The 25491-nt window shown below is 39.2% G+C and overlaps 1 long non-coding RNA gene across 1 annotated transcript in view; it reads left to right on the top strand.

Annotated features, from left to right (window-relative positions):
- The first annotated feature begins 1459 nt into the window (after positions 1–1459).
- Positions 1460–25491, top strand: part of LOC139740786 (uncharacterized) — a 77817-nt gene continuing 53785 nt past the window's right edge. The window contains exon 1 of the long non-coding RNA XR_011711588.1: positions 1460–1705. This is a non-coding gene — a long non-coding RNA (uncharacterized lncRNA). The remainder of the gene's footprint in view (positions 1706–25491) is intronic.

Raw genomic sequence — 25491 nt, 5'->3', positions numbered from 1 at the left:
TTTTCAGTTGTGTCATTCTCTTCTTTGAGTGTGTGTGTGTAAGTGAGTGTAGGAGGCGGGATGGGGTGAGATAGGAGTGTCCTGCCAGGGAGAAGTGGAGGGGGGTGGGGGATGCTCGTGGGTGGGTTGGTTGGGTCAGGGGTCAATGCTCCCCCACCCCCCCCCCCCCCCCTTTATACGTTTACTATACTTATTTCGTTACTTCAGAAAACAGTGCGCTGCGTGACATAAATCTCACACACAAACACACACACACACACACACACATACGCACACACGCACACACACACACACACACAAACACGCACTCACAAACAAACACACAAGCATACAAACACACAAACGCACATGTTACCGGTATCACTCCTGGTTGATTGCGTCATGCATTGGTAAATTTCTCTCACAGGCAAATACGGTGATGTATACACAAAGAATCGTGTCTGTTGTCATAATGGGAGTGACGCCGCACCAAGCAATTGAGCATTCAGAACACCACTGGCAACAAACACCCTATGTATGAAGCCCCTTGGAAAACGAGTGGAAACCATTTCATTTCACTGTAAGCTTCTAATCTATCTATATCACTGTCTGATTCAATTTCTAGTGTTGTTGGGTTTTCTTTCTCTCTCTCCCTCTCTGACCTCACTTTGTGTTGGTCGGTCAGTGGGGTGCGAGATACAACTTTGAAGAAAACAATATACAAGATTTGTTTACCTGTGATTTAATTTCTCAGTCATGTGAGTGTGTGTACAAATAGTTATTAGTGTAGAGTTGAACCTTTACGTAACGGACAACTTTCAGTTACACGGGAGGATACTATGTGGTGTATGAGCTAACTCGAACGCAGCATTATCAGTCAAATAGTAATCTCATGAATGAATAGACATGTACAATTTACTTTGCATTAAGTTGCTTTCAATTTCAATTCAGTTTTTTGACACACAAAAATAGAGGTATTAGGCGATATAAAGAACAAAGTTGCTTTCTCATGCACAGTCATCACATTCACTATCGCGTAAATCAATGATATCCAAGAAGCGGTGTGATTGGAGTAGTATTTTGGACACATTCCAGTAAGCTGTTTCAAGTACTTCTGACAGCAGTGAAAATGTGATATGATTATTTTTCTTTTCTTTTCAATTTCATGTTTAAGTCTTCTGTGTTTCTCGCGCTGCAATAGCCATGCTTATCGCGGATTTATCATGTTCGTGTCGCTGTCAATCAAAGTAAATCGGAGCTTGTTATCTCGAGAGCATGTCTACCTATTGACGGATACAGTCATTGTCTCAGCTAACAACTCCTTTCCATAAAGCTGTAAACTATATCGTGGGTTCGTGCTTCTGATTGGTCACTTCGTTAGCCAATGATACTTCATCGCGCAGTACAGCCGCACATATGTCGGGAACACGGGATCGTCGCCAGCACAACTAGAAGAGAAAACGAGTACTGCGATGGTTAAAGCATATTAAAAGACAGCGGTCCGCCTGCAAGAAGTCGCAGAGGAGAAACCGAGCTGAATAGGGCAGAAAACGGCCAAAAAATCCCGGGAGAATACGAGAGAATCCTAACATCGTTGAGACTGAGACACATCTCTGTTTTTTTCACCTCATTACAAAAGACCCACAGAGAAGTATTCTCGCGAATGACGGACCTGTGCAATTTTCATCGCAAACTTCGTGGCATATAATCAAGACTGGAGTAAACGGTGAGAAGGAAAAAAAATCTTTCGATCAATTTGTGTGTGTGTGTGTGTGTGCTCTTGTGATTTATCGATACTTCACCCTTAAAATTCAGTCTTTGCATGTCTCTAGACTAAAATCAACTTTTAGGCGTTATTTGCTATGATCATAGTGCATGGATATGGAACTACCGGGTGAATCTTGTGAGCGTCTGTTTCGCTCTGACTGCCTCGAAATGATTGTGCTGCGATTTTATGATGAAGAAAAAGAAAGGTTGCATAAGTTTCTCTGAAATATACTTGCTTGATCAGCATCTTCAAAGATGACTTCAGTATAGGAATAACCAGACGAATTAAAAAAAAAAAAGGTCTTACGCCGTCGGTTTATTGACACATAGGCCAATCCATCGTACTGGTTAAGGGAAAAGATAGATGTACTAGACTTATGCTTATGACTGAAATGATTGAAGAGAAAAGGAAAAAAAAAACAGCCCATGAATTTATTTTCGATTCTTGTCGTTCATATAACTATGATGAGGATCAAATGTCCTTGAATCATACCTTTTCTTAACTTGTATACGAGCTGTACTTGGCAAGTGTGGATTTCAGACTGACCTATATTGGATGCTTAATGACGTACGAGTTTGTGGGGATTCATTTCTTTTCCTTTCTTTCTTTTAATCACCCTGTATCGTGCCTGTCCCGGAGATGATTAATTTTGATTAAGGAGGAGGAATTTGTTATGTCAAGCCATATTCATCTTGATATGTATTCTGATTGGTTAAATCGATACAACAAACGTATTGATGTTTGTGTGGTGGTTCGCTGTGTTCCCCTTCTCTCCCCTCTCTCCCTCTCTCCTTCTTTTTCTCTCTATCTCTATTTCCCCATCCTGTCTCTAAATCTCTCTTCTATTTCTCTCCCCTCCTACGTAATGAGCATCTGTCAAAAGTTATTAAAGGAATAGGCTCTTCCATGTCTTCTTGCTTCTTGAATAATACCCTATGGCTATTTCTCAACGATTCGCACTTGCTGATTTTGGATGTTGTAAAGATGAAAAGGATGTCGTCTGGTCCTTGCAAGTGAAGTGAACTGCAAAATGACATTGAAATTGCCGTATCAACAGCATTTTAAGGCTGACTACTTTGCACAATGAGAGCTTCTCAGACTTTGTTTGTTTCATTTTGTTTGTCTGTTTTTTTTTTGTTCCCAAGCTTTTTCAGGAATCTAATTGCAAGTTATCTACGCAAGGTAGCTACGAACTCGCTTCCTCCAGTGTCTCAGTCATATCCCTTTTCAGTCTTTGTATGTATTTCTCGTTTCATTATGTGTCATCCTTTTCAGCTCCAATTTTGAAAGTCCAATACCTCACGCCCTTTTTTCATGTATGAACAACCTTCTGTTTTCCCCTCTCGATATCTCCCTGTCCGAAGACAGAAAAAAAAACACACGAGAAAGATATTGAATAAGAGGGATATATTGGGCGGAAATCCTGCGCTGCAAGTTGTACAACCGTCATATTATCACAGAGACATGCTTGGAGCTTTTAAAGAAGCGAAGTGAGGATTCTGTCACGATAGCTTTCTGTTGTGTCCCTTTAAACTCGTAAGAGCGAAAAGTCTGAAGCTCCTGACGTGTTCATAATTTTTGATAGAAATTGCTTCTTCTCAACCACACAGACGCAATGTTGTATATTCACAAGAACATTAATCACGTAGTCATTTTTTTTCATTACTGCAGCCCTAATCTCTCTGGAAGGCTCTTCCACTAAGGATCCAATCAGCAGAATCACTAGAAAATTTTCAAAGCATCTGAAGTCATATATCTTCGCATCTTGTTTTGGTTGAATATTTGTTGGATTTGTTTCTATATTTTCATAATCTCTCCCTGTCCTTCAAGTCCTTTCTACTTTAATATGTATACAACTGCATGTGATTCGCTCTATTTGTTCCTCTGCACCTCATAATAAGTCACTAGATCGCATTACATGTGCAGTATCTATTATCATCACTATTAGCAGTCATGGCGAATACATGAACTCTCTGGAAATACACCCTGCTGACCCTGCTGAAAAGAGCATCACCCCACAGTGTGACACGCAATGTGGAAGACAGTCAGTCAGTATGAACACGTGTGAATTCTTTTCACACTGTGGAATTCGAGCGTTTTTACATTGTGCACACACTGTGACTCATCAATCCATAGTGTGATACAGAATATTACTATGTGAACACTTTGTGAAAATCACACCACAGTATGAAATCACCTTCACACTGTTGAATTCGAGCATTTTCACAATACAGCAGTCAACTATGTGAACACACTGTGGACACTCTGTGGAACACTGTGTTCTTTTCAGCAGGGGAGAAGCAACGGAACTAATTGTAATACACATCTCATATATCATTCATTAATCCTTGTAGAAGGAAGAGTTATGAAGGAGCAGTGTCGTGCTGTCATCATGAAAAAGAGATGAAATTAAAAGAAGAAGAAGAAGAATGCAAGCCGAGATTGGAAAATGTCAATCCTGTCTACGTCGGCTTCAAGTTTGATTAACCAGTAATCGGGCTAGATTTGTATGACTTAGCATGCATTCAAATTGCATGCATTTGTTTTCAAATGACACATGCACATGGATTAAGAAAGGCATAAAATACTTGTGTTATTTACTGCTGTTTACAGCTATTCTCTGTCGGACAAACGGTCCTCACTAGTATCAGCAGTCTAGGCGGACATGCATGATAAAGTTATTAACTAAGCTGTCGAGAAAAAAAAATGTTAAAAGACCTGAAGCAAGGCTAACAAGAGCTCAACTTACTAAGAAGCAAGGGTCATATGTGATACTGACATCGCTCAAGCAAATGATACGTCGTCTGCTCGGTTTTTTTTTCTCTTTCTCAATCTTGTTTTCTTTCAACGAGTAATCTCACTCTTTCTCTTATCAGTCTCTGATTTTCCGAGGGGGGGGGGGGTAAATTGTCGTTGTTTTTGTGTGCTGTCTTTCTGTTATGCCTCCCCCTTCGTGATTCAATATTATCCTATTCTTATAGTCATCTTTTTATTACAAAATTGTGTGACTATGGCAACGCATTCCACAAGAAAGGTGTGACATTTGCAGAGAATCGTCGACCTTGTCACTCTTGTCTTCCAGACTGCCGGAGCTACTTGATTTTTTTTTTCCAGAGGCAGCAGTAGCCTTTTACATCTTGCAAATATCCAACAAAATAATAGATACGGTATCGACATGTTTGGCAATGATAAAACTCCTCATATTGAGTATCGAATACAAAATCTAACACTTATTCATTTCATTTTCAATAACCATGCGTAATGTCATTGCCACGAATGTTGTAGCTGTTTGTGCTACTGATGGGCACACTTATTGTAATCTTTTCCCACCCGTTAGAATTTCTCTTTCAAGATATCAATGCCACAAAAATATCTACAAGCTTTTAGCAACGCTGGGCACTCCCCCTTTTCCATAAATATCCTCTTTATAATCTGTATCATCTGAACTATTGAAATCTGTGCTTTGGTGAAAGGTTCTCGGCTGCCTCAGCGAAATCATCAAATATTGTGACTGTAGGCTCAGAGTATGTAAACGAAGATTCTATGGCATCCACTCATTTTGATTGCTGTTTGTGACAAGATTTGGTATAGGTTGATAGTTAAGGTTGAGCTTGTTTGCAATGGGTTTCCGAGTGTTTTTGGCGTACGCTCTGAGAGTAGGTTACCATACGAGTAAACTCATCATGTTTCATGGCTTTTGAAGGTTATTGAAAACACGAGTACTCTCACGTGATATTCAAACGAGATTTCGTTGTCGCATGTATACTACCAAAATGACGCTCATGGGCTTTGATTTCAGTGAAAATCACACTGTCCTTCTAGCTGTGTCAGTGTTAGTCCAGGCCGAACAAGGACTAGACCGAATGCGGTCCGAAGTCGGAGTAAACCCACATGACTCCATTTACCCTGCCCGAGAGTTCTGCCCTGATCCTTACCTTACGCTGAGCCAGTCCCTCACAGTTTGCACTATATGACCAGGCTACAGTCTTACTATGGTAATGAACAAGAAAGCGGTAGAACAAACTAATGACTTAATCTTATCTAAGTTGTGTATGCTGTAACTATTGCAAACGTCTTTGATGAAACTGGATCGGGACAAACACGGATTTTGAAAAAAAAAAATCGGTTTTGGTGTTTCGATGCAGACAACCACTAGTAATGTATAGTTTGGAATTCTAAGACTATTAGGTTTTGACAGGAAAAATAGCTATAATATTAACCTATGATTTTTGAAAAGACGAAAAGCCTTTTATTTTTCCAAAACACAAACCAACCAACCAACAAACAAACCCTCATTCGGCACTTTTCTGTGATACTTTATGAAAGTAATTAGGGTGATCGGTCACCATCAGAACTGCTCATGGTAGGCCGTTTCAAATATCATAACGACATTGAAATGGTCAGGGCTGATATTTCACATAATTGCACTATTTTCATTCATTAAATATGCGTTTTATTTTACTGCCTTTCACCGACCCTGTACAGTTGTACCTGCTCTGACTTGACTCAGCCGCTAAATGAGAATATGCACACAAAGTTTAAAATGAAACCGATGTTAAATTCGATCGTGTTACGTTATAACTCACTGAATCCTTATATTGGTATGGAATCTGATATTTGATTATGATCTGTTATGATCCAAGAACACGTTGTGTTGAAATCACGTTGCTTTTTTCTAGACATGGCAAAAAAAAAGAGAGAGTAACCGCATAAAATGGTAAGCCCCGCCCCGTCCCCCCAAAAGACCAATAAAAAACAAACAAACAAACAGCAGCAACAACAAAAACCAGAGTGAATGACAGCAATAAAGCTATAGCTTAAAGCTCGAAGTAACAGATGCGGTACTTGTAGTTCTAGAATTCATTACCCTACATAATAATTTGAACGTAGTTATTACAGCATATTGAGTAAGATTTGTGGCAACATCGTTAAATCTGTTTCTGTGAGCGACAGTTTTGTCGAGCAAGCGAAATTTCGATAGAATCATTTTGGTGAAGCTTACCTTTCTTGAATAAAAGCTAGTCCAGTAAAGTGTGGGAAAAAATCCTATCCAAAGTTTTTGTCTTTTATTCCGCAGTAGCTAATCAGACAGCAGCCCGTTATGACGCACGGAGAAAGCAAGGCTACTTTGTTTTGAGGAATGTCTTCGCATATAAGCCCATCTATCTCTCCCTTATTGTCTATTTGTCTGTCTGTCTATGTTTCTGTCTCTCTTTCTGTGTGTGTGTGTGTGTGTGTGTGTGTGTGTTTCATTTCGCTATGTCTGACGGCTTATTATTCCTCTCTTCACCTATCCCTTTGATAGTCCTGATTAGCATCTCGCTGTATCATTAGTCATCTCACTTTGGCTAATTTTCTCTGAAACTTCCTGTTTTCCATTTTGTATCTCAATTATCCTTCATCTCTCTCTCTCTCTCTCTTTCTCTCTCTCTCTTTCTCATCCTTGAACATATTGTTTATTAGTCTTTCACATTCACTTCAAGGGATGGCATAGTTTTGGTTGAGATAGGGTTTCAGGTTTCCAACTTTTTTATAAGATAATGAGCAGCCTCTCCTGAAATATGAAAGAGCATGTAATTCTGAGAGGAATTTAAAGTTTATTTGATTAAGATTGGTTTTGAAATGGCTGAGATATACAAAAATCAAAACCATCCTAATAAACGATGTGACCCAGCTTGTATTAGGAACGCTTCGTTTTACTTTGTTTTTGGATATCTCAGTCATTTCAAAGCTGATTTTTAACAAATAAACTTTCATTTCCTTTTAGAATTGTATGCTCTTTAACGTTTCATAAAGTGGTTTCTAAGTATCTTGTAAAAATTAACAGCTGAATCGTCACCTCAAGCAATACTATACTATTCCTTTAAGTTCCCTTCACTCATCTATTTATCTGTCGAGACGCCTATGTATATCTCACATCGTCTCTGATTCGTTTTTAGAAATGTTCATGTATCATAATAAAATATATACATAATTATACAAACATGATAGTATAAAGATACGTATATGTATATATCAAGTATATTGCATAATATAGGTTCCATATCTTTCTTCTTTGCCCCCTTCCTCTATGTCACAATCCACGAATATCTTTTTTTCCCAATCAGACATGATGGAGTTGTGTCGTACTCTTGCTTGATCCAACGTCAGTCAGGCTACTTCGAGGTTAAGCGAAGGTAGATTGCATATTTCGTTGTATCGCAAAAGAAGAACAGATACAGAAGGAATAATGCAAAAATAAATCTTTCCTCGGGTGTCAAAAGAGTGCACCAGAAGACGTTGATCAATATGTCAATCATATTATATATATGTAATATATATTTTCAATCATAATTGTACCTCAATGAAGCGCGTCCGTGTAGCTTGTCATGAGACATTCATAAGACTTATAAGTTCAGGAATCTTTTGATTCAATTCTGTTAAAGTTATTGTAGGTAAGAATAGTTTTCTGATAAAAGTATAATGTGAGAAGATGAAGACAATGGCAACCGTCGTTTCAAAAAAAAAAATCTAATTTGCCTACATGGTCATAATGGTTATGACGAATAGAACGGTTTTGTGCGAAAAAAAATCCACACCTTTCCCATAACTTTCCATAGATTACCCAACTCTCTATCATTTTTTTTATTGAGTTTCGTTGTCTTATCTTCCGTCTTCTGTTCGTAACAATGTTTCAGAGACTTATTTCAGACCATACTTGAAACCACTTGATTATGGACAGTGTGAGGATTACATATTAGCAATTGTGACAAGAGGAATGGTAATAATAATGATGATTATTCAATGATAATGAAAATTTTTTGATTTATTTGATTTGATTTCATTGGTTCCTGCATTATATCATTCCTCATGCAGATACATACACATATATCATATACATTGATGGTACCATACATATAAATGGATATACATAAACATTAAATGCTAACAAAGTAAGTTTCTTCATTACCTTTAGAATAATTATACAACAATACAGTTTCTTCATTGCCTTTACTATGTACAAAAGAACATAATATGTTCTTTTGTTGATATTAACTGATATTATCAGTGATGCAATGAATAACGCAGAAGGGCTACAGCTTAAGCAATGCTTGATTTGCATGCAGCCCTCGAACATAATACATAACATATAGGAAAATAGGGGAGGGATGACTTGCGTAGAGATAGTATAGGAGAAAGGAGAGGGGATGGGTCTGTAAATGGTAATGATAAAAATGATAATGATAATCGTAACTGAGATAATGATACTACAATTAATATCAATGACAGTGATACTATAGTGATAGTTTTGAAAGTATTAGTAAAAACCAATAGCTGCAGAATTAGAAGACTATGGGCTGGAACGTTCCTTTAAATAAATCAAAGAAGGCCGGTTACATATCACATACTCAGCTTACCTAGCAATATGCAGGTCGGGTCATCTTAAAAGCACCAGAGGTTAATGATTTTATGTTTCTTTTTGAAATCCTAATTGCAAACACGAGGGAGGAGTTCTACTTACACCGATATTTTTTTACTATAAACCTGTCTTGTCTGCTTCCGTCTAATCAAAGCGGAAAATGTGCTCATTACAGTGACAAAATGCAGTCTCCGATGAATTGGAGTGTTTTCACGATTGTAGTAATAAGCGGCCGAGAATGAGTACACTGGCTGTATTTCCGAGCCCGCATCGCAAGATATTGCGTCTCTCGAGTATCGCAATTAGGATCTCATTTCTATCTCACATTTCTATGCTCATTAAGAAGAATGTATTAAAGTGCGGAAACAGCAAGATTAACTGATAGAAAAAAGACATATATATTATATGGATGAATGAAATAAAGGCAGTTGCATTGATTGATCGTCACAAGAGAATGTGAATCCAAGACAGACAAGTCAGACAGGTGGGTTTTTTTTTTCCTTCTCTTGTAAGGGTAAAACTTCTGTTCCCCACTAAGATGCAGATATACGCTTAAAGCGCGATATAGCCAGTCTCTCGGACATGTACGAAAGCTGTATAAATCGTTCATCTGTCAAAATTTTGTGCAATTTTAGACCGTCAACTTAAGCTACAACTTAAATCCGTTGGCTTCTTAAATTGACAGGGAATTGTATGTCTGAGTTCTAAAGATGTAATATGTTTTCTTTCATACTTTGCATATAAATGCATTAGCGGGTACTTCCTTTGGGACGTAAACCCGTAGATATTGCAGATATTATATGCTCAAGAAATACACACATATCCTAGAAACATCATACTTTCGGCCCTGGGTAGCATGTTGTTTTATGAGGAAATGTGCCTTTATGGGTATGGTTCATTACATTTATATAGTGTCATATATCAAAACACTTTCCAGGTAGCTCGCTACGATATGTCCGCGTATCGCATATACGACACTTGATGGCCGGGTTTACCCTGTGGTGTTGTAGTGTTCGTCTGCAATCTTGCTGATAACTTAGTTAACTGTACCGAAACACGATTATTGGCCACGTAAATGTGTGTTTGATATTTATGTGCGTGTGTGCATGTGTGTGTGGCTGTCTGTCGCTTGTCAGCCTGTCAGTATGTGCATGTGGGGATGTGTCTGTCTGTTTGTCTGTGAATATTTGTCCATATAAACGTTGTGTTTGTTTGTGTTGTGTGTGTTTTTGTGTGCACGAGTGCCACTCTTTGCCAGTGTGCTTCCGCTAAAATTCATAGTCAGACTGATGTAGTGGTATTCAAAATAATGCGCATTTCACAGGCATTATTGCAAGTTTTTTTTTCATCCAACAGTAAAGCCCCTGTTCCACTATGCCGTTCTCGCCACGATTTGACAATTTTCTCAGATCGGGAAGGATCGGGTAAAACATGAGCCGATCTGAACACAGTACGATGTTAGAACGCTCTAAGAACGCTGTATTTACGACTAACATGTGCTTGCTACGCTCTTACTACGATGATCGGGAAAGAGACATTACAATCTTTGGCGCTGCAGTTACGCTTTAGAACGATGTAACTACGCTGTCAGTGCAATGTTGCCGATGTTATCAGTTCTATTATTTGCACGCTGTATTTACGCTCTGAACGATCTATACGATCTCATCACGCTGTCCTCCTGTCCAGAGAGCTGAAAAGTGTGCGATGTGCCGCGATGTACCCCGATTCGACTGCCGATCCTCAGTCAGTCAACTTATTAGCATGCAGTACAGTCGGAAACACATGTCTGTCGGCTTCGTCTCGTGTGTTTTGGACTGTTCAAAATTCATGGTGGGAGGAAAATTCTATGAGTGCCCAACTAAATAAAGTGCATTGTTTGTTTTATAAGATGGTGACATGATTTAAATTCCGTGGCGTCCATTTTTCCAAGATTCCCAGGATTCCCAAATTTACCGGGTACAAGCTAACTGAACGGCACAAACAAATAATTACAACGCATTTGTAATGCTGCATTGGTAATGTAGCTGAGCTCAGGTGACCGTGCAGTCAATTGATATTACTCTTTAAGCCCGGTAAAAAGTAAAGTTGGGCATTCAAGAGAAATAAAAGACTGGTCACGTGATAGCTCTCAGCTAATCATTTGAATAGAATTTGAATTTAGTCCAGGGACGACACGAATGATCAATACCCCTCCTTGAGGATAGTTTAAAGGATCGACAATGAGATAAGACAATTTCTGAGAGTGTTAGTAGAGTGTACATGACAATCCCACACCTCCTGTAGGTGTAGGGTCCAAATCACATCGATGGGCCTGACGACCATCTGCATGTGTGTGAACATTCCACACAACTCGTAGGCATTCTGTGGCGTTCAATTTTACTTTCCGAGTCAAAAGAGTGATACTTAATAGTGTTATCACAGTAGTCTTTTCTGTTGTATCTCAATGGATAAGACAACTTGGACTCTCACTTTTGAGATGGCTGATTCGAATCTCCGCAGCACTTTTACTCCTAGGCAAGGCACTTTATATCCTCATTGCCCAGTCTCTCGGAGTCACCTTATCGCCGTCATCGGTTAATCAGTTGCTTAGCTAATAAATGAATCTTTGTTGTAGGTCCGTGGATAGCCTAGCATTCGTTGCTTCTTTGGCGGCTACGTAAAAACAAAATACTGATTCGGCGATTATCTTCCAGAGTCTTACCTTGTATTTTAGTTGCAGATATCAGAAATCTTTTGCGGCTGATCTCCAGACTATACTGGCATATTTTATCGAAGCAGTATACTTCCTATGTTGCTGAAAGAAAATACGATGCCTAAAGGGGAAGACAGTCCATTGTCGTCATCAGAGCCATGTGAATGCTCGGGATTGAAAAGGAATGCATGATGAATTTAAAAGGATTCCAAATACACATCTCGTAATAAAGTATATTTCTTTATGAAGCTCACAGAAGGAAGCAGAGGTTGATTTATGGGAATTTTTTCAATCAATAAATAAATAAATCAATCAATCAATCAATCAATCAATCAATCAATCAATCAATCAATCTATCTATCCATCTAGCTATCTAGCTATCTAGCTATCTAGCTATCTAGCTATCAATCAATCAATCAATCAATCAATCAATCAATCAACCAACCAACCAACCAATCAACCAATCAGTTAGCGTCCCTATTGGTAGACTGGTTCTCTAACGAATCTAAATTCATGGGCGTTTCGCCTCTCAGAACCTAGAAACAATTCAGTCTCCCAGATGTACCTTTTCTATGCATTCTGAACAACTTTTCATAGATCAACAAATAAGAGAATGGCTAAAATTTGGCAATAATACTATTTGTATGTTATAAAGCAATTGGTCGGGCATGTCATCATTCACCTCTCTACCGGGTACTGGATAAACCTAGCATCTCATTTGTCTATTCAACAAGCGTGATGTGTCAAGCAACTTTGAAAGCAATGCAGTCAGCATTATCTTCACAAGCCCGTCACCGCAGCCATCCCATCAAGTCCGAGGATAATTTTCCTCGAGATATGATTATTTTCATCTTACCCTTTAAAAACTCGCACCTCTAGATTTCGCTGCACATGTTTTATTCTGGAAAGATGGATCTAGCGCAAATTTCCAATATAACACAAAACAACAGCAAAAAAAAAAAAAAAAAAAAACACACACACACACACACACAAAATATGGTGCCAATTTAAACGAGGTCTGAGTTTCAATCCTCTTAAATGTGTTTTCCAAGTAAAGAATCATTGATAAACATAGCAATTAAGAAATAAAGGTACATAACAATAACAAATAAAGGTACATAAACGAGTAAACAGATAAATCTTTATATAATTATGTACTCTACCCTATCAAAGCTCACAATGGATGCCATAATTTCTGTTAAACAGATTTAGACCAGACCACAGAAATGGCGTTTTGGAACTTGTCGTGTTAAAAAGACCCGGTAGCGTGATGGGATACCATGCAATGGGCATGATGAAAAGGCTGGCTCGACTCGGATAGACTTCGGGATAAATCGGGAATATCCGTTACGAACTGGGTACAGCTTTATCCCTAATATTTATCGTCAAGTATACACTCAGCCGAAGAATGTCGACTGGAGCCGAACGTTACCGAGGAGCGTACGCTTCGATGCACATTAACTCGCTGAAGGGCAACTCTATTCTAGCAGGTCTGCGTTTAATTGTCGTGGCTTTCGAATGCACTCCGATGGGCAGCAACTGGAGATCGATTCTATCGGACTAACCTTCTCTTCCCTGCCCACGCTGTCGGGTCTTTAAGTAGTCAGCTAGTACCTCCATGGCTGAGGCAACGATACGTTTATATAAAATATGTATTCATGATTTAAGACCTGCTGCAAAGTTTTGAGACTCTATTGTAGTATACATGCTCGGCACATCTTCACTATAGCCTTGTTTGCGATCGAGAAGCTTACACAGTGTTGAAACCTTGGAAGTTGACAAGTCAACAAGTTGATTGCCTTCGTGGCATTTTCTTTCTTTTTTTCTTTCATTCTTTTTTCTTTCTTTCTTTCTTTTTTTTTTGCTATCACGCATATCTCCTGTGAATACATTTTTTCCTCCTTTCTGTGAAGATGTATCGATCATTTCTTTCTTTCTTTCTTTCTTTCTTTTTTTTTTTGCTATCACGCTTATCTCCTATGAATACATTTTTTGCCTTCTTTCTGTGAAGATGTATCGATCATTAAGAGCAGATCAGATTCAATAAGCGTGATACTGGCTAAATGATTTCTGAAACCTTGAGTGAAAAACCTTGAAAAAAAAATCCGCTCCTAAGAAGTGGGATAAATCATGTTACCGGAAAGTATGCAGCACGAAGCGCACTTCACTCATTATAAGGGGGAGAATGATTGGGCATTGCCTGTTGAATAACAGCGTGATACATCAGATCAATCGCGTCACAAAGAGAAAAATGATGTTATTCAATCACAGCAAGCATTTCTTCGAGGCAAGGAAAAAAAAAACTAGAAAAATATGCGTAACCATAGCTGTAGAGCTGGAGCAATAAATATAAAAGAAAGGATGAAATAGTGAGCGGAGAAAATGTGCTTCCCTATTGTCAGGGTAGATCTTGAAAACAGGAGAAAGAGCGCTGCCCACAGCGTTTCGAGTTTTCCGTATTGTCAGCCCGTGCACATACGCCATTACCCGATCTGACTGCCGACACCCACACTCCCGACATCAATGTCGTAGCAGCGGCGAAATATTGTTTACCAAGAGTCATACAATCTATAGTGAAAGTGTAAACAGCGAGGAGATGGTAACGTTCCACAGGAGATACACTCTACAAGAATGAGAGAGGGGGGAGGGGGAGGTGTATATAAAGGGAGAGAAGGGGTGGGTGATATACAGAGGGAGGGAGCTGTCCCACACTACCCCACTCATTTCCTTTTTGGAAAAAAAAAATGCCCAAATTTTGTTAATATACAGTTTGTTTGTGTATTAAACATTATAATGATCTTTGCGCCCACTATATTCATAAAGCAATATACATGTTTCACACTCCCTAATCAAGAATATGCCGGCAACTTGCGTTTATTATACCCACTCAATTACCTGGTTAAATGAAGAAAGGGGTATGTGGGGTAGATGAAGATGACAGGGAGAAAGTTTATCCATCATCGCATGTTCAACATCGTTCATTGCCCCAGAAAACCCGGCTTCCAGAGATCCCTGTTCTATCACAGCATTACCCAGGGTGACAACACACATGAGACACGAAACGAAGTGACAACAAAGGAGTAACACAAACAGAAATACATAAACTCCAGAAAGCAAGTGACAAAAGCAATTATTGGCAAACAAAATGATGGGGGAATGTATTTTTGGCTCGTTATAACAGGTGAAACTCGCAGGTCAGTTGCAACCGGTCATACGATCTTTATAAAAAAGAACAAAACAAAACAAAACAAATCGTGTAATTATCTAGATACGGGCATTGATTAACTCGTTGACATCGAGCTTCTGACAGCTTTTAACGCTATCGTCGACGCGATCTTCCGCGTCAGGGGAAGTCGTCGACGATCACGGATCCGCTTTGGAAACCGTCATCGCCCCAGGCTCGACAATCGCCCTCCAAGTCGCTGTCAAACCAGCGAAGTTGATTGATGGCAGAATCAATAATTCACGTACTGGAGGGTTCCTTCGGAAGTTTCCACGCTTGTAAGACACGTGAGACTGCGTTTTATAAAGAGCACTACAAAATAAATGGGAAGTGATAACTACACGTGCATGGTGGCAAAGCTTATGTCTCAGCTCTCCCGCAAAATAGATGGGCAAAATTTGCCTTTTTCATTTCGATGCAGGCAAGCATTTTAACATAATATACGAGCAGAAGACATCCGTTATTTATGGCTTAATGACCATGTGACATTATAACACTAAAGAAAATAAGACAACATATACATGATATGAAATGTTATAGATGTTCTAAACATAAGCAGAACGCAAGCAGAAATTAGATCTTCCCTTTTATCAGTCACCTTTTGAAACTTATTACAGTATTAATCTATTTCCAATGAACTTTACGTTATTACTGTTTTCTAAACAGACAGAAAATTTTGATGACACTTTCCTTTAAAAAAAAGAGCAACAGTGATGTCATCGCCCATTTCTTTTCTGTTTTTGTTATTTTTTTCTCACTTTGTAACCTCTTAGTTTCAGCTGTTCAGCGTCACCGAGATTATTATTTGTTGTAAAAAGTAGCGAAAAATTAAGCACTCGTCGTTGTGGGTGAGGCACTTTTACAACACAAACATTACCGATTTACATTAAACTGGTAGTGTTGTCAAACAGCTATGTGACTGTAATTGGTGTCATTAATGATCATTATAGTGCCATTATTGATCATGATAATGTAATATCTTCTCTCAGTGGAATATAGGCGTACAGACTAAATTGGCAAGTAAGGATCGTCGTTTCCGATCCCAACTGGTGGCGCACAGGTAACCGCGATTTGTACCGGGAGAGAGCAAGGACTTTATGGGGCAAAATACATGAAATGGATCGCTCATTCGTCTTACTCATTTTCTGTTTACGTTCTTCTTTAATCACCGCCCAATCGACCTCGCTTGCCTAATCGCTAGAGTGCATTGCAGTCTCCCCTCTTTGCTGATTACGACTTCAGAAGAAAGCTATTCGTATTAATGTCAGCATTTTTTGAGTTTTTTTCTTTTATTGCTGGTGTCCGTTGAAAGTCGATGTCGCCATGCTGTTTGACTAATTTACCGCGCACAATCTATCGATTATTGGTCAATTAGTCTTTGAGAAAAGCGGTGGAAGACTACGTCAATGGCTCCACCTTCTGCCGGTGTCCTTACGTACGCTGTGGCGGGAAATATTATTGTTTGTGTGCTCATTCAAATATTGATGGATTGATTGTTCGGTTTGGCGTTTGTGATATTGGTAATACTTGGTGTTGGGAAAAGATCTGAAGGTTACACACTAGGGAACGAATGAAATGAAAATGCAAAATAAACATAATCACAAGAGTGAATGATGAAGAAACTTATTTACAGTAAACATAAATGTTGGTCCCAAAAAGGCAAAGCGAATACGCAACTAAGTACCTTTTGTTTAATGAGTTCGAATTGTTTAGCATTATCCTTTATTTTTCTGTGTATTCATGATAAATCGCAAGAGAAATGGGACATGTATTTGGTTGATTTATCGATTATGATGTTAACATGAAGATAAGATATCATGTATAACTCGAAGTGTTTAGCATTATCCTTTATCGTATATATATATATATTCATAATATATCGTAAGAAAAATGGGACACGTTTTTGGTTGATTTGTCGATTGTGATGTTTACATTAAGATAAGATATCATGTACAACATTGGAAAACAGCTAAAACGAATGATTGCATCAATCTACAATGCTCTAGTCATCTCGGAGTCCTTGAGGTGCGTGGAACGATTAAAGCGTTTTTCCGTCACAACGCCTCTTTTGGACAAAAGTGTGAGCTTGGTGTTCGAGGTTCTTCCACTCGCATGAATCTTGCGTCAGAGCGCTCCGCGGCCTTGAACACTATACCGGCGTCGACTGTAGCCCAAGCAATCTCGTATTACGTCACAACAATTTAGTGCCGCTCCTTCACAAAGAAACAGACTTGAACGCGGCAAGCAGGCAAGGAAATCAATAGACTTACGATTTTAGCTCCGCTAAATGGATCCGAGTTGGATGTGAAATGCCATAAAGGTTTCATATTTCTCTCTAACCCTTTTTCTACTTCAGCGAACGGCGTTTTATGGAGAATAACAGCGGGGAACGAAGGCGGGATTGCCATTGGAAAAAAAAACAGCGACAAAGATGGCTAAAGGGTTCGATTAAAACTGGTATTGATCTGCCGTCTTTTGTTGCTTCAGAGCAAAAAATAAAACAACAACTAAAGACCCTAACACCGCATCACAACAAGAGATATTGCCGGTATTCTAGACTCGCCTTTTTCCGTTTAGCATCTCGCTACTTTTCTTGAAAACAATGTAAAGTTGAAAGATAAAGAGTTAAAAGCCCGGATAAAACAGGAGGAGGAGGAGGTTGTGGTGGTGGGCATTAGAACGATCATTGTCTGACAAGGATTTCAATCTAAAAAAAAAAAATGTATCTACATCGGCACTATATCCTCCTTCAAAATGCTATGAGGCGATAGTTAAACATTTAATTTTATTCATTTTGTTCATTCATTTAAGCACGGCAACATTCTTCAGTCCAGAGACTGTTCTTCCGCAGGTCCGTGCAGATAAAATACAACATAAACATACATGTATCAGAAATGAAAAACAATGTCATTGTTAGTTGGTTAAAGTACACAATCTAATTTACATGTATATCTATTACAATTATCATTTCCAAGGCAGAATGATGGAAAAAAAGGAAAGGATCATGATATCAAATCAATGACTGCATTTAGTGCAATGACCTATCCGTTAGTGTAGAAATCTGCTTCCTGCTTATGAAATTAGCTTATAATTGAGGTCACTAACACAGCTGCACTTTTGTTGGGTAACAATCGCCCATTGCCAATGTCGTTTGGAAGTAAGGACGAATTCTGTTTGTACAGACATGAAAGAGAGAGAGAGAGAGAGAGTTAGATAGTATTATCTCTGTTGATATAACTTCACAACACATATCGCGTAATGATTGTTGAGAAATGGTGGTTAGCTAGAACTGAGGCACTCGATGTCACAGTTAACCTCTACTCGTAATTTGTGTGTTTGGTTGTTTGCTTCTTTTTGTTTTCATTTTCCATCTGAGAGGATGGTTTGATAGCCCATATTCAGCGGAACTAGTTGGCTCTCCATTGGGTCTAGTTGTATGTAGGGAGGGGGGGGGTGAGGTGACCACTTCAACGGGTTATGCACCCTGCTTTCTGCGATGACTGAATGAAGCGGAAACTTTTACGTGCGTAATGATGCACAAGGAACCTCCATTTAATGTCCCATCCGAGAAACAGTGTGTTTGACTCTTACTATAGGAGATATCATGATAACACACAGCATCACTCAGTTAGACTCCTTTGGATTCGAGCTCAAGCCTTTCATTTCGATTGAAAGTCCTGGCGGATATGCTACGAACAGCGAACTGAGCTACCACTCTGCCCATTGATATGCATGATGTGTGCGTAAACGTGTGTATAAAATGGCGTTTATGTATGCTTGTATGAGTGCGTGCGATTAATTACACCACTCTCTGAGTGTTTGTCACGAAGGAACATAGAATTCCTGCGTTCGAATCGCTCCTAATGCGATCGTCCAGCCTTGCACAAGGTGTTTCTCTCTCAAAATTTCCCTTCAGACACGAATGTGAACAGTTAACGCTCAAAGCGTGAGGTAATTGGAGTGGTTAGGGCTTTCTTGGGAGCTACTTCGACAATCACTTATTCATTAATTATCGGATAGGTAATTAATTATTATCAAGAATTAGGACTATCAAGTCATTATTATAATAATGTAATAATAATCTACTAGCATTCCCTGATGTGTTAATGCAACAAAGCTAAAATTCAATATCACCACCTATGGCACCTTCCCCTCATCCTCCTCCTCCTCTTCCTCTTCCTCTTCCTTCTGCTACCTCCCCCTCACCCCTTTGAATTACATTTTGCTTTGCACGGCACAAGAGAAAAGGAAAAAAAAAAGCAAGTCAACATGAGACACTGTTGAAACATTCATCGGAGCAGCAGATAACCGTTGTGTCCACCAGAATGTAACGCGAGTCCGCCTCCCCAGTTCTCTGATGGATCACGGCCATCCCGGCGAGACTTCACATTAAACAATGTTAAACTTCGTTCTTCTTCAATTGCCGGTTGTAACGAATACCGCGGCTGGATTGCGTTTCCAACAAATGAACGATAAAGATGAAAAAAAGAAGCCAAATTCTTCCCTCAGAATCCCAGTACCGTCTGCTAAGGTCAAAATACTCCTTGGCAATACCTGTAAAAGAGCTATTCAAATTGGTGACGAATTAGCTAGGCTGAGCTTACTGCATGGCAATCTACGCAAGCGGAGAGTTCGCAGAGAAACCATGACTAAGTGCATGCTTCTGTTATTCCAGTGACTTGCCTATCATGGCTCTCAATGTTAGAGCGGAGATCATGGTGACATTTGCCAATATTGAAAATTATGGTTATGTAATTACATTTTGGAAATTTAGGTGAAGATAAATGGGGTTGAACACCTCTTTTCGGCGAATCATTTAATATTTTGGTTGTGATCTTTAAATAAAGCACCATTCGAAAACAGTACAAATTACGCAATGAATATCAACGGAACTGATGAGTGCGTCTCTTTGTGTGTGAATGACATTTATATTCGTTTTATTGCTAATTTGGATGCTGATATCCAGCGAAATTCAAATAAAGAACATCATATTTTTTTTAATGTATGCTCCTGTGGATATGTTTGTGCCTGCGTGAGTGTGCTAATGTTCTTTCCTAAAGTGTATGGTGAGCGGTGATATAGATCCCTGTAGATGAGTACTATGATCGTTGAACAACGCGATCTCAATTTAGAATTTCCCCATCATTACTGTCAAACAAGCCTGAGGGTTGATCGGCATCCAGTTTATTCCAGCGTCCCTCCTATTCATTAATCAATTCCACTCCCGCATCATTCAATTGTTTAGATGGTACGCCATCGGCAATCCTTTCTACCCCAAACTCCCTGCCTCTCGATCTCTCTACTTTTTCTTTGATATATCTCTAAAAAGTATGCTACTCAAAAAAATAAAGACTTCTTTTCATATTTCCCAAGGTTTAGGAAAGAAAATTACACTTGTTATCTTCTTGTAAAAGCCCACGAGTTTCACCCTTCTCTCGATATGGGTCTCGCTAAACAGCCCCGAGTTAGTGTCCTCATTTTCCTGAAGACGTTGAGCACTGGAAGTGTCTATACAGTCCAGAAGGCATTTGGTTAGTTTCGGATTACCTCATGTTCATCGTAAGCCAGTTGGTTCTTTCTAGTTTCTTGGCATCCTCGGATGTTCCATTTTCTTTTTCTGCCCACCCATTCATGCAAAATTTTGCTTTGTTTCATTTATTCAAGAAATGGCTCTTTCTCTAGCCCGAGGATGTTATGTAATATTAACAAAACGACCATGAACGTCTCTCTTTTAGCTACACTTGTAATTCCACGCGGCTTTGGTGTACCATGTTCATACTTGGTGTAAGTCTTTGGTATCAACAATACCGACCTCGTGACATACTTCCTGTTTTCTTACGGAAGACGAAGAAAGGCCGTGAGTTTTAAGCCGGAACGAACTTGGGGGATGTCCAGCGGCATGGCACTGGCGAGAAGGTGTGCGGAGCGGCTCTCCCTCGGGCGTTGTTCTGTGCAGAGCGTGCCTAACGACGTGTAGACATGCGATCCGACTGCAAACCCAGATCATACGCTTCAGATTTCGCCTCCTGTTCTTGTACGTAAGTGCTTGGTGTAATCAACAGCACGCCGCGATATTGAGGCCTATGACGTGCGGCAGGGAATGGGTAAACATTTCCTCAGTCATCGGATCCGCGATGTGTTTGCCTAAATGAAGAGCAAAACGGTCTGCCTCTTTACTGCTTAAGGAGACTTTAAGCCGCTTCTTTTTTTTTTCATTCCCTCACCCCCACCACCTTCACATCTACCCAAGATTACACTTAAAAACAGAGAACCGTATTGTCTTCTTTGGACTATTGCTAATGACCAGAATATCTTTGTCTATGTCATATCCTAAAAGATGTCATCAGATGAATATCGCCAGATATTTCAGCACACGATCTTTGAATTGTCCTTACAATTAACATCGCTTAGAATTAGTATGACCCTGAACACCGTTTCAACAAATTTACCAATATCACAGCAGATGAACGTAGATTATTCTTCTCATGAGAGCGGTGTGGTGAACCACCTCTTTTATTTGAAATACGGAGAAGATTAATCATGATGGCTTGTTATAGCACTATTGTATAATTATCTTGTACCGTGGCACAGTGGCTAAATTCTCCTTGTTCATAGTTACACTCGCGTTACTGTGTCTGAATCTAATTTTTCAGACATTTAACAGTTTTTCCCTTCAACCTTTTTCGACCAACCTTCCTTTCAAACTTCTTTTCTATTTTCGAACATTGACAAGGGCTGTAAGATGGAAGGATAACAAAGCACGTCATTGTTTAAACTTTTATGTGTTTTGTAACAACTGATCCATAATAATCTAGTGGCTGTCTTCAGATAACAGAAATTTAGTCTTTGTTATTACCTTTTTTTTTTGGGGGGGGGGGGGGAGAGGGGAGTGGGTGCCCCAGCCAAACAAGCAACTAAATTACGAATGAACAGAACATTGCGCTAAATGAGAGAAAGTTATAAAGCCGTACCCACTTACATATGAATAATAATGCATATACCTAGAATTCGCACCACGTATTCATTGAACTTCTTTCTCTTTTCAGTAAAAGCATTATAATAAATGTCACGGTACAAATCAGGAGGGTTAAAATCTTAAACCCGAAGCTCTTCAAAAGTAACACTACTAGAAAGTGGACAGGGAAAAAAACTGTTACAAAAATAGTAGGCCAACAGCACTTATACATCACTGAGACCCCATCTGCACTTTTTTTTTTAAATCCGTGTATGTCAGGATACTGATAATTGCTCACACGCACATCCGAATCATCATGAGGATTACTCATTTACTCTTTTTTTTAAGTGTGAAGGAATCCTGTAAAATGAAATATTAGAAAGCGGCGTGCAACCATCTCTCCAAGAGTACAGTCTCAAGCCACTGCATCTTTATACTGTGACCCCTTGAAGAGAGAGGGAGAGAGATGCAAGAAAAAAAAATCAGACAGGCACAGTCAAACAAGCCAAACAGATAGAAATAAATGATACATAGATAAATAACTTCACTGGACAGATTGATGGATAGAGAATAAATGAAGAAGAAAAGAAAGGAGGAATGAAAGAAGGAGCGAACGAACGAAAGAGAGAGAAATATCTTTCTTCTGAGGTTTGGCTGTCACCCGTACACCTCCGCCGAGATTATTCACCACGATTCAGCCACAATGTACCCGAGTTGCTACTTGATTTATCGCTTATAAAAGTCAAAAAGAATCCACTGTTTACATATGTTATTTGCCAAAGATGCTTAAGTGCATTTTCCGACGGTGTCAACATCCTGATGCTGTTCCGGGCGCCCTTGGATCAACAGATTTATAGCATCTTTTGACTCTCATCTTAGTGGGCTAAGTGCGAGAGTATTTCTGTCAAGTCTCGTATAATTTTCCGTGTTTAAGACCTTGAGGTATTGTCGGAATATTGATGTTTCCAATGTGTACTGTCGCCGCCGTACATAATGTGTTTGGACAAAGATATTATGGACTAAATATAGTCTTCGGAATATCTTATCAATAGCGCAAATGGTTCGTATCATTCGTTTGCCCTGTAATATTTTGGGTATGTGTTAATAGAGACGATGCAGTTGATTGTTGAGATTATACAAGATTTGTTTGCTTGTTTGTATTTTTTTCAAAATGCATTGTTGTTATGTCGCTTTAACTTGTCAATTTGGCTTCGTTGTTTGCTAAGAGAGTTCTGTACTTCTCACCTTTGCGAAGATTGTCCTCCATTGCCCTGCCTTGCCATGAGCGGGTTGACAATACAAAAGACATTATCTTTTGGTGCCGCTAGGGAGGGCCAGTCCCCCGTCAATGAGGGGTTTCTATGGTGAAAATCGACGTCCGATCTGTCACTCTCACCAGCGTTCTCAAGGGCAACAGAAGGCTTCCCTACGTCTCTGGGTGCCGGGCAGCTGACCTTTTGCGCACCAATCGCACTGATTCCGCGGGAAGATTAGAAGCTGTGAAAATTCTAATCGCCCGCAGATCTCTGGCGAAATGAAAACCAAATCGTTCTGAAGGAGAAACACAGCGGATATCTCTGATCGACCTCTCTTCACGTAGTACAAGTTTTCCTTGACTTGATCCAGGAGACGAGAGTACAGCGACGCGTCTTCTTGCGATCCGACTGGCGTCGACGTCCGAGGTCATCGATGAAGGTGAACGCCATGCGTGCAGCGAGCATTTCTTTATTCAGTATAGACATTGTTTCATCCGGTATCAATCTATAGAAGTTATGTGAGGGAAAAGGACGGTTAGGATAAAGATGAGAACTTGTGATGATAAAAACAAACATCTATATCTAATTACCGTCATAGAAGGAAGAACAGCACAATGAAATATCATAAAGCGAGATGGGAGAGTACTCATGATAATGATCGATCAATGCCATTAATATCACATATCGCGAAGGAAATCGTTGGGAGAAGTAGATGAAAATGATTTTGTGAATGTTCTTAGGCATTAGACTGATCAAGATAAGTGGCTTAAATGGATGTACCATTACGGCAGGTTTATAATTTCTCTTTCTTAAGACCTCAGGTGCCCTATCAATATCACAATGCGTGTACTATCCAGCGTTTCTTTGGATTTCTTCAACGTCGGATAATTTTCACAAGCCCTGAAGGATATTTCTGGGGTTTGGGATATGGTTCCATATTTGCATCGATTACAGAGAGGCTAAAAACTCTCTCATTGTGCTTTACGGTATAAAATTACAATATTAAGTGGCTGCATTAACACAGATCACTGTCAGTTGTTATCGAAACGGTATACAAAACGTTTGACGTTGTCATATCACATGCGTGGGTGATAAAGCTGATAATTCGCTACTTCTTTTAGCAGGCTAGCCTTCTACCTTCTACCAGTAAAGGTATGTCATGCAACGTGATTGAGGAAGATTAACTGCGTGGTCATCATGTCAACGTACTAGCATGTAAAAAGATACTCATCTCCTTTCTTTTTTAAAGAAAATGTTACGAAAGTGATGGAAAATACAGAGGTGACTATTGGCTTTTTTTGGCAATTTCATCTTTTTTTGTATCAATATATTTCTATCAATATTTACACAGCACACTCTCTTAAAAGCAGTCGAGCTCTCACATTCAGAAACCGATCGCTCTACTTTCCTTTCCTCAAAAGCAAAGTCGCGCATTTGAAATAAACTTCCAATTGCGAGCATAAGATATTTTATGTGTTATGATGAGCCTATTTGGGGCATTCAACTCTATTTTTATGTGATCGATTTCCTATTTCTTGCGCTCAATTTAGTGGAGAATATAAAATAGATTCATGAAGAGGATGTTTTGAGGGGGAGATGGGGACGAGCGTTGCCTTTTTCTGATCAAACAAGCACACATGAACAATCATCCAGCGCTACTCCCACGCGCAAAAATCTCAATTTTATATGTTTTTATGTATGTTATATATTAATGCTTTTATCAAAGGTTCTGTATAGTATACAGTATATGCATGTATTCTTCAATACTAAGATATTCATTTTTTAAATAAATTCGAAATGATAAAGGTTAGTAAACAATGCCGCCAAGCAACATACCATATTTGTAACATATATAATAGCCCCTTGGTGAGGACATGTATTAAAAAGACAATAGCTTGTGAGTTACCATACAATGCGTCCATTCAAACACCGATTAAAAACTACATAGTCATACAATCTCAAATATGTAACGCAATAAGGTATCAATAAAAGACAAAAAAGATGTTCATAATGTTTGTCCTGTGGTAATCCTCCTCAACATGCTCAAAAACCTTCGAGGCTGACAGAATTTCTTCGAAGATACAAGCACTTCAGTCATCTCACTTTAAAAAAAGGAGTGATTACAGTTCAAAGTTTCAAATGATCCGGTACTTTTATTTATTGTTCTGTTAATTTACGATCTCCAGCCGAGCGAGACAATAATATAGACTTGAGCCTGA

The sequence above is a fragment of the Diadema antillarum genome, unplaced genomic scaffold (assembly GCF_040938485.1).
Source record: "Diadema antillarum isolate AM-2024a unplaced genomic scaffold, OU_Dant_1.0 scf00000030, whole genome shotgun sequence".
NCBI classification, from domain to species: domain Eukaryota; kingdom Metazoa; phylum Echinodermata; class Echinoidea; order Diadematoida; family Diadematidae; genus Diadema; species Diadema antillarum.
The sequence above is the reverse complement of the archived record's forward strand: the minus strand, read 5'-3'. Positions and strand labels throughout refer to the sequence as shown.